The sequence below is a fragment of the Mesoplodon mirus genome (assembly GCF_964341445.2).
Source record: "Mesoplodon mirus genome assembly, chromosome: 2".
In the NCBI taxonomy this organism is placed as follows: Eukaryota; Metazoa; Chordata; class Mammalia; order Artiodactyla; family Ziphiidae; genus Mesoplodon; species Mesoplodon mirus.
The window spans coordinates 193,330,177-193,338,952 of record NC_138977.1 but is presented as its reverse complement, the minus strand read 5'-3'; the positions used below and the strand labels follow the sequence as shown (position 1 = coordinate 193,338,952).

General features: G+C 43.9%; 1 protein-coding gene across 1 annotated transcript in view; it reads left to right on the top strand.

The window, feature by feature from the left end:
• The first annotated feature begins 2,060 nt into the window (after positions 1-2,060).
• The window catches only part of SLC16A12 (solute carrier family 16 member 12), a 92,984-nt gene continuing 86,268 nt past the window's right edge, over positions 2,061-8,776 (top strand). Inside the window, exon 1 of the mRNA XM_082611560.1 lies at positions 2,061-2,298. The gene's annotated coding sequence lies outside the window, so the exon portion shown is untranslated. The remainder of the gene's footprint in view (positions 2,299-8,776) is intronic.

The following is an 8,776-nucleotide window of genomic DNA, read 5'->3' as shown; positions in this document are numbered from 1 at the left end:
TGGGCATATACCCTGAGAAAACCATAATTCAAAAATGGTCATCTACCATAATGTTCATTGAAGCTCTATTTACAATAGCCAGGACATGGAAGCAACCTAAGTGTCCATTGACAGATGAATGGATAAAGAAGATGTGGCACATATATACAATGAAATGTTACTCAGCCATAAAAAGAAATGAAATTGAGTCATTGGTACTGAGGTGGATGGACCTAGAGACTGTCATACAGAGTGAAGTAAGTCAGAAAGAGAAAAACAAATACCGTATGTTAACACATATATATGGAATCTAAAAAAAAAAAAAAAAGGATACGAAGAACCTAGAGGCAGGACAGGAATAAAGATGCAGGCGTAGAGAATGGACTTGAGGACATGGGGAGTGGGAAGGGTAAGCTGGGACGAAGTATAGAGTGGCGTGGACATACATACACTACCAAATGTAAAATAGATAGCTAGTGGGAAGCAGCCGCATAGCACAGGGAGATCAGCTCCGTGCTTTGTAACCACCTAGAGGGGTGGGATAGGGAGGATGGGAGGGAGATGCAAGAGGGAGGAGATATGGGGATATATGTATATGTATAGCTGATTCACTTTATTATAAAGCAGAAACTAACACACCACTGTAAAGCAATTATACTCCAATAAAGATATTTTTTAAAAAAAGAAAAAAGAAATAACTGGTTGTCCTACATTATTTAAGTGGAAAATGGGTCATCTTGACCACCCAAAGCAATGTTTAACTAAGAGAAGTATTTTTCTGAACTGCAAAAGTGTTCAAGTCTTTAACCTAAAGACCTTCACAGATGAAAGCTCAAGACTTGCAGCTGCTTCAACATTTTAAGTACATTTTCAATGCTAATGAATTCTTTTACAATTCGTATTTGCTAATTCTTCTGTGTGTTTTAGAGGTAGCTTCACTAATCATTACTTAGATGTAACCCAGAGCTTTCTTCAGGTGAAAAGAGGAGCTCAATCCAGATTTTGTAGTTAAAGAGCAGGAAACTGGGGAGGGGGTAAAGAGACAAAATAGCGGGAGGGTAAAATGAGGAAGGTCTTTAGCAGTCTATTTTTAAAATACCCTAAGGTATTGTGTGACCACCGCGCCATAACTTTCTAGTCCCCTTGTCAAATTTTCCAAAAAGTCTTACTCACTCTGAAACTTTGAAGTACAACCTACTAAATCACCTAGGGATTCTTGTTAAACGGCTCTGAGGTTGGGCCTGAGATTTTGCCTCTCTAGCAACGTCCCAGATGACGATGCTGTTGAGTAGCAAGGATGTAGAACCCAAGAAATTGGAATCAGACCTAGTCAGTTCGGAGACTTTGCTTCTGACAGGGAGCATAATTTACAGGAAGGCCCCTCGGGCAGCTCCTTAGGCCAGTGAGACAGCCAACTTTAGGGCGACGTTTGGAGAGTCGGGCGAACCTCAGCACAAGCAGCAGCCGTAACTTTTACTGCGGGTGTGTTACGTACGTACCGGACTCCTGCGCCTCATTCATTTTGTCTTCTTCAGCAAGCACAGGAAGTGGACACTATTATTATCGTCGTTTTATAGGTGAAGAAAGGCTCGGAGATTTAAGTAACTTGCCTAAGGTCACGAGCTTTTCAGGAGAGTTGAATCTAGGTCCACCTAACAATAAGAAACAGCGTTTTAAACACCTTGGGGCCTCAGTTCCCTGTGCTGTGAAATGGGACGGGTTGCATGGCAGAGTCCAGATCCCTGCCAGATACACCTAAGGGAGTCCTTGGATTCCTTTTCCAGAGCTTGCTCTTTGAGCCTGCAGGGGAAAGTTCTTTTTGAGAACACCCGGCCCCCTCTGCTTGCCTAGGGCGGGGGCACGCACTGCAGTTGCCGGGGAGGGTCGGGCCGTCCCAGAGCGAGCTGGCTCGGGTCACGGCGGGCTGATCCATTACATAACCGCGAGGCGGCCCTCCTCCCGCGCGCCCCTCACCCCTCACCAAGCCGCGGCACGTAGAGCGGATCTCAGGGATAAATCCCATTCACCCGCCGGCCAGGGAGTGCACGGCAGAGCTCGGGACGCTGAACTTGCTGGTGCATTTCGGAGGCCGAGCGCCGGGATTTTCCCCGCCACGCTCTCCGCCTCCCGCGCTGCCCGCGGGGCACCCGCCCCGGCACCGCCGGCGCCCCCGCCCAGTCAGCTCCCCGCGCCTCTGACGCGCGGACAGCGGCGGCTGGGGCCCCGGAAGGGGCCACCGCACGGGGACGCGGCACGGTGGGCGCGCCCCGGGGGTATGTCCGTGCACGCGGCCGTCCGGGCTGCAGAGGTCCACGCGAGGTGAGCACGCAGCGGGGCCCGGCGGGGGCAGGCGGAGAGGGGGGTCTGGGCGGGCTGCGGAGGGCTGGAGGCTGGCCCGCCGGGCTGCCGGGACGCAGTCTCCCGCCGGTCGCTCTGGCGCCGGGATCCCCCGCGCTCGGGCCCAGGAACCACCTGGCTCACCTTCTGTCCTATCTCCTGCTCGGCCGTGCTGAGGACGCGGTGGCTCAGGTGACCCGGGCATCCTTCGCGGCGCGGCGGCAGGATCTAGGTCTGGGCTGGGCAGAGGTGGCGGAGGGCTCTCCCTTGGCTCCCCGCCGCCCCAGCGCCTCGTGAGACGTGCGGGGAGCCCGCCACCGTAACCCGGTCCCTCGGAGCGCGCGTTGGTTTAGAGGAGAGACACGTGCCCACTTGCCCCGACGGTGCTGGGCCGGCGCTCGGGTAGTTTCTGGGCCGGGAGCGGCTTTGATCCCCATCTCCTGTGTTTTCCAAATACAGACTTCTCGTGCAAGAGAGACCGCCTTTCTTCTGTATTCTGTTTCCAGTGTATCTTATTTATTTCTTTATTTTGAATCTCCCCTCACCCTCAGGTAATAATACTCACAACCTTCAACTGACTTAAATTCTTAGTTGCTTCTTGTCCTCACAGAAAATCAGTGATACCTGTAGTGCAGATACAGCGGAAGGTGTTTGAAGCAAAATTTAAAAGCACGATTCCAGTAAGTCCTAGGGCTCTTTGGTTAGCCTTCGGCTTTCACAACTCAGCATTCTGAATCTCTTGTAACTTTTTTTTCTTTTTCTTTTTTTAGTGTTGAGTTGGATGGGACCTGCCAGGGCACTGGTTCGACCCTTACATTCTTTTTTTTTTTTTTTAATCATCTTTATTGGAGTATAATTGCTTTACAATGGTGTGTTAGTTTCTGCTGTATAACAAAGTGAATCACAACCAGGACCACTGCCCTGGGGTCAGGCTCACCACGGGTGTCCCTTGATCACTAGGCCACCTTCTCTGGCTCAAACCTCAGGTGCTAGGCTTGCCCACCTGATCTCACGGGTCTGGCTTGTCTCGTCACTTCCTACCTCACATATTTCCAGGCCTGACATCCATGACCCCCACTTCCAGAAAACACACACACACACACACACACACACGCACACACACACACAGTCTTCTATTTATGTCTTTTATGCTCTTGTACGAAATAAATCTTCTCTGCATTTTGGAAAAATAAAAAAGTGAATCAGCTATACATATACATACATCCCCATATCTCCTCCCTCTTGTCTCCCTACCCAACGCCTCTAGGTGGACACAAAGCACGGAGCTGATCTCCCTGTGCTATGCGGCTGCTTCCCACTAGCTATCTAGTTTACATTTGGTAGTGTATATATGTCCATGCCACTCTCTCATACTTCGTCCCAGCTTACCCTTCCCACTCCCCGTGTCCTCAAGTCCATTCTCTATGTCTTCATCTTTATTCCTGTCCTGCCCCTATGTTCTTCAGAACCTTTTTTTTTTTTTAGATTCCATATATATGTGTTAACATACGGTATTTGTTTTTCTCTTTATGACTTACTTCACTCTATATGACAGTCTCTAGGTCCATCCACCCCACTACAAATAACTCAATTTCGTTTCTTTTTATGGATGAGTAATATTCCATTGTATATATGTGCCACATCTTCTTTATCCATTCATCTGTCAATGGACACTTAGGTTGCTTCCATGTCCTGGCTATTGTAAATAGAGCTGCAATGAACATTGTGGTACATGACTCTTTTTGAATTATGCTTTTCTCAGGGTACATGCCCAGTAGTGCAACCCTTCCATTCTTGAAGGGACTCTAATTAGTTTATCTTACCTTTTCTTTGCTGAGAGCTGGGCATTCTGGTGCCCCAGTCAGCTTAACCCTGGAGGAAAGTCTTCAGATCCTCCAAATTTAGAAACACACTATGTCCAAGGGTATCGGAGATCACTAGCTTTTTTTTTGGACGTGTTGGGTCTTCGCTGCTGGCTGGCGTGAGCGGGGGCTACTCTTTGCAGTGCGTGGGCTTCTTGCAGTGGCTTCTCTTGTTGCGGAGCACGGGCTATAGGCATGCTTGGTCTTCAGTAATTGTGGCACACGGGCTCAGTAGTTGTGGCGCATGGGCTTTGTTGCTTCGCAGCATGTGGGATCTTACTGGACCAGGGCTTGAACCCATGTCCCCTGCATTGGCAGGTGGATTCTTAACCACTGTGCCACCAGGGAAATCCCCCGAGATCACTAGCTTTTCAAATCAACTGCCCCTGCATAGTTTGCTCCCCTCTCCCCCTATAAATGTCATGTCAAACTAAGCCAATGGTGTCTGACCCTCCCAGGGAGTAGTAATTAAGTGACTGGATTTGGTCACTTATAATCACAGGATCTTGGAAATTGTACAGGTTTTTAGAGGTCATCTTGTCAAACTCTTCACCTTACAGCCTGGGAAGCTCAGTTTCCTGTTAGCAAGGATTGGTTAAGCTCTTTGGTGATGGAGCCAACACCAGAATCCAGGCCCTCTCCTTCCAACTCCGTTCAATTTTCAAAGCATATTGCTTCCAGGGTTTTTGAGCAAAAATGATGACTAGAATCACCTAATCATGTCATTTTCCTGTTCTTATTTTTTATTTATTTATTTTTAAGCTGGTGGGATTCTGAAATAAATGAGAGGTTGATTTAGTCAAACCACCTTTGTAGTATAATTTAAAAAAATACAAACCTTAATTTTAAATAACACATTCTTTTTTTTTTTTTTTGCGGTACGTGGGCCTCTCACTGTTGTGGCCTCTCCCTCTGTGGCTCTGGGCGCGCAGGCTCAGCAGCCACGGCTCACGGGCCCAGCCGTTCCACGGCATGTGGGATCTTCCCGGACCAAGGCACGAACCCGTGTCCCCTGCATCAGCAGGCGGACTCTCAACCACTGCACCACCAGGGAAGCCCAACACATTCTTAAATACATGTCTTTAAATAATAATACAAAGATGAATATGCGGATACATCCCAGATGAACTTCCAGGAGAAGAAAAGTAATCAAAATCAAAACATATGGATGAAATTTACCCTCATCTCTCTTTGGAGTCTTTTCCGATTCTTACCTCCCTGTGGTGGTGATTGGTTAGAGTTAAAAGTGTGATTTGTGACTTTGGAGCCAGCTTGAGAAAAGTGGATTATATGAAGACAATTTGTGTGTTATGATTAACACCATAACCTATAACAGAGCTGAGAAAGGAATTTTAAACAGACTTATTTAGCATTTAGCATTACATTGCACATTTTTTATGTCTTTCAATTTACTTTCATTTAATAGGTATTTATTGAGTGCCTACTATGTGCCCAGTGCTGTTCTGGGCACTTGAGGTATGTCAGTGAACAGAACAGAGAACTTTGATCCTGTGGTCCTCAAGTTACAATTAATTCATTAGAATTTTTCCAGGATTTTGTTTGGCAGATAGAAGAGAATTTCAGTTTTGCTTTAAGTAGGGAAATGAATGTAAATATTCGAAATTATCTTCCTTCCAATACTGTGATTCTGCTGATTTTATAATCAGTGAAAAACAAACACAGAAATAAATTCAGTTAAAGTTACTTTAACTTTTATGAACTGACATACGTGAACTCTATGTGAATAGAAATTCCCACACTTGGTTATTTTTATGTATATTCATTCGGATTCCCTGAAATTACACTTCCTTTAATGCAAGGACATCATTGTGGTGACATTGAACTTAATGAAGCATGGGAGGATTCGTTTTCTCAATTGTGTTGGTGCCCCTGTGTCAGTGTTGCGGACTGTAATTGTATTAGTTTTAAGATGTAGCTTCTTATTTATTTATGAAGATGGTGTTCTGCTTTTATTTTGTCTCACTTTACATTTTGTCCCCTGCTCCATATTAATAGGAGACACAGTGTTGTGACTTACTGGTAAATCCGTTACCACAGAGGTTTTTCCTTTTAATCAGACATCGCAGTTTTAAGCATTTTCTACTTTTCTCAATAGCTTTTTCTTCAGAACGGCATGGTTTGCAAGCTCAGGCATGTTTATTGTTTTTAACGAAGGATTATCAAAATGAACTCGGCAGTTTTTCATTCGTATACGGCCAAAAAAAAGTATTCAGCGCCGCTTTGGGGGTTGTTTATGCATTCCTTACCTAACCCATGGCTTTGCTTTTAAAAATCGCCAATTTGGAAGCTATGTTCTTATGAGTAGTTTCTAGGATATCTAAAAACCCATTCAAGTGGTATAATAATTTAATTGAGAAAAACCAAATCCACACTTGAAGACAATGGGATGTTTTGAGTGCAAAGATTTTTCTCTCTGTTTTTAATTTGTTCTACGTCAGAGGACATCAGGAAGTGCCATTATCTAACAATGTCCTATTTGAAAGTGATTTCTGTTGAACACGTGGAGGAGAGTCATGATTTCTGATAGCAGCTAGGCACCCAGAGGAGTTGATTTTCTTCCTTTGCCTACTGCTCAGCCCCATCAGATTCTCATCTTCCTTCCTTACTGCACATTGAAGAAAGAGGTGCATTGCTCTATAGCCAGGTAGGAAGTTACACACCTTTACTTAATCATTTAATCAATGTGCTCATTCATTATTTACTTAATAAATATTTCTTGAACTTCTTATTACAGATTTGCGCAAAGATCGTGTCCCGAGCCCCTCTTTTCCTGTGCTGGTGGCTGTAGGAGATATAAAAACACAAGCAGCCTACAGCCTCATACGGAAGAAACTACATTGTTTAACTAGCTATGTAATACCAGTTATAAGCACTGTAAGAGATAGATAAGTATGTTGGAAATTGAAGGAGAGAGAGCATGTACACACTCTGGGGAGTCAAGGCTTAGGGAAGAATTTATAGAGCAGGACACGTTTGAGCTGATTCTCGAAAGATAAATAGGATGGTAAAGCTTTTATAAAGGCAGGAGGGTATACCTATCTTTATGGGAACACATCCTTGCCTCTTTTGAAGAAGGAGATGTATAGAAGACTTTCTTTTGGGGACAGTTGAGGTTGTGTTGGGTTGTCTAATAGACACTTATCACCTCTACACCCTCTGCATGCATACCGCTCCGTCCTAGGTAACGGAGTATCCACCAACACTAAAACGGCTCATGGGCTTAACTGGTGCTTAACCGTGTTTCCCTCTGAAACACGAACCCGTTGTTGCTCAGAGCTCAGAGACCACTGTGGCAAATAACTGTCATCATAATAAATGGGTGTACTTTGCTTTTATCAGCTCAGGTGCACGCTTACCGTGGTGTTTGGTCACAGTCTTGTTTATTTTATTAATACTTGCTCTTGTAATTTCGTGATTTAATTAAATATTACATAAACTGATATAATGGGAGTGCCAAAAAGGAATGCTATTTCTATGAAAACAAAGTTGATGGCCATATAGACTCATAAAAATAAGCCATATTAAAAAACAATATCAGCAGCTACAACCTGGATGAACCATGAGCACATGTTACGTGAAAGAAACCAGACACAAAAGACCACACCTTGTGATTCCATTTATATGAAATATCCACAATAGGCAAACACATAGAGACAAAATGTAGATTTGTGGTTGCCAGGGTATGGGGTAGGGGGAATTGAGAATGAAGGCAGTAGGTACAGGGTTTCTTTTTGAGGTGATGGCTGGGTTCTGGAATTAGACAGTAGTCTTGGTTTTACAACATTGTGACGGTACTAAAAACCACTGAATTATATACTTTAAAAGGCTAAATTTAAAAAAAATCAACAAACTACTGCTCCCCAGGTATGGAATACAGAGCTATAAAAGATTGGAAACTATAGTAAAAAAAAAACTAGGGAGATTTTGCCCTCAGGTTTTTTCACAAGTGCCTTTAAGAAATGGAAGGAGGAAATCTGGGTGAGGTTTAACCAACAAAGGCAACACAGAACTGCAGTCATGACCTGGCACCCAAAGATTAGTGAATGATTTTACTTTTATTTATGTGACTAAAATTGAAATAAAATGTTTGAAACATGATGTATCATCTTTTTGACTCTCTGCTTTTACTGACTTCGATTGCTTCAGTTAAGAGAGCTTTTAATGTTTCAACTTCTTAGGGTACCCTAGCATATCTTGAAAATGGCTCATTTCTCTGGCTCTGGAGAGAAATTCCATGTTTATGAGCCTGTCTTATGGATGTAATATTAGTCCCTTATGATTGTAGAGGAGGCCGGAACCTAGTTTTCAGTCTTCTAAATCACCATAAAAAATCACAACCCATTTTTCCCCAAGCTGTCTTATAGCTCCCTGGTTCATATATGTAAACAAAGTAGCAACATAAAATCTTAACTCTACCAATACGTCATCACTTGTAGACTTTATAAATTTCAAAATATTTCTGAGCACAATTCACCATTTTCTGGTTTACTTAACATATTACAGGTTAAGGCCACAATTACTTATTTTGTAATTCTACTTTTTTTTGATGAAATACTTTCCATGGAAGTAAGCTCATA